This window comes from Mandrillus leucophaeus, unplaced genomic scaffold, assembly GCF_000951045.1.
Source record: "Mandrillus leucophaeus isolate KB7577 unplaced genomic scaffold, Mleu.le_1.0 Scaffold335, whole genome shotgun sequence".
NCBI classification, from domain to species: Eukaryota; Metazoa; Chordata; class Mammalia; order Primates; family Cercopithecidae; genus Mandrillus; species Mandrillus leucophaeus.
In genome coordinates, this window is record NW_012103532.1 from 1,337,138 (window position 1) to 1,337,700 (window position 563).

At 50.3% G+C, this 563-nt stretch overlaps 1 pseudogene; it reads left to right on the forward strand.

The window, feature by feature from the left end:
* The first annotated feature begins 471 nt into the window (after nt 1–471).
* LOC105545682 overlaps nt 472–563 on the forward strand; it is a 5,940-nt pseudogene continuing 5,848 nt past the window's right edge.

Here is a 563-nt window from a genome sequence, read left to right on the forward strand (position 1 = left end):
AAAAAAAAAAAAGAAAAGAAAAAAAAAAAAAAGAAAAGAAAATGTTTGAGAGTAATTTGAGCAGCATATATAAAAATCTCTTTTTTTTTTTTTGAGATAGGGCCTTGCTCTGTCACCCAGGCTGAAGTGCAGTGCCTTGATCACAGCTCGCTGCAGCCTTGACCTCCTGAGTTCAAGTGATTCTCCCACCTCAGCCTCCTGAGTAGCTGGGACTATAGGTGTGTGCTACCATGCCTGGCTAATTAATTTGTTTTTCTTTTTTTTGGTAGAGACAGGGTCTCCCTATGTTGCCCAGGCTGGTCCTGAACTCCTGGGCTCAAGCGATCCTCTCACCCTGGCCTCCCAAAGTGTTGCGATTTCAGGTGTGAGCCACCACACCCGGACCAAAATATTGAACACGCAGCACCGATTCAGCAACCCCATGTGTGGGATCTGACAGATGCACTCATAGAAATTTGGCGGTCGCGGGCTATGGAGGGTAGCTCCTCAGATAGCGGAGCGCCGCCCGAGGGGCTGGCGGAAGAGGCCGAGCCTCAGGGCGCCGCCTGGAGCGGGGACAGTGG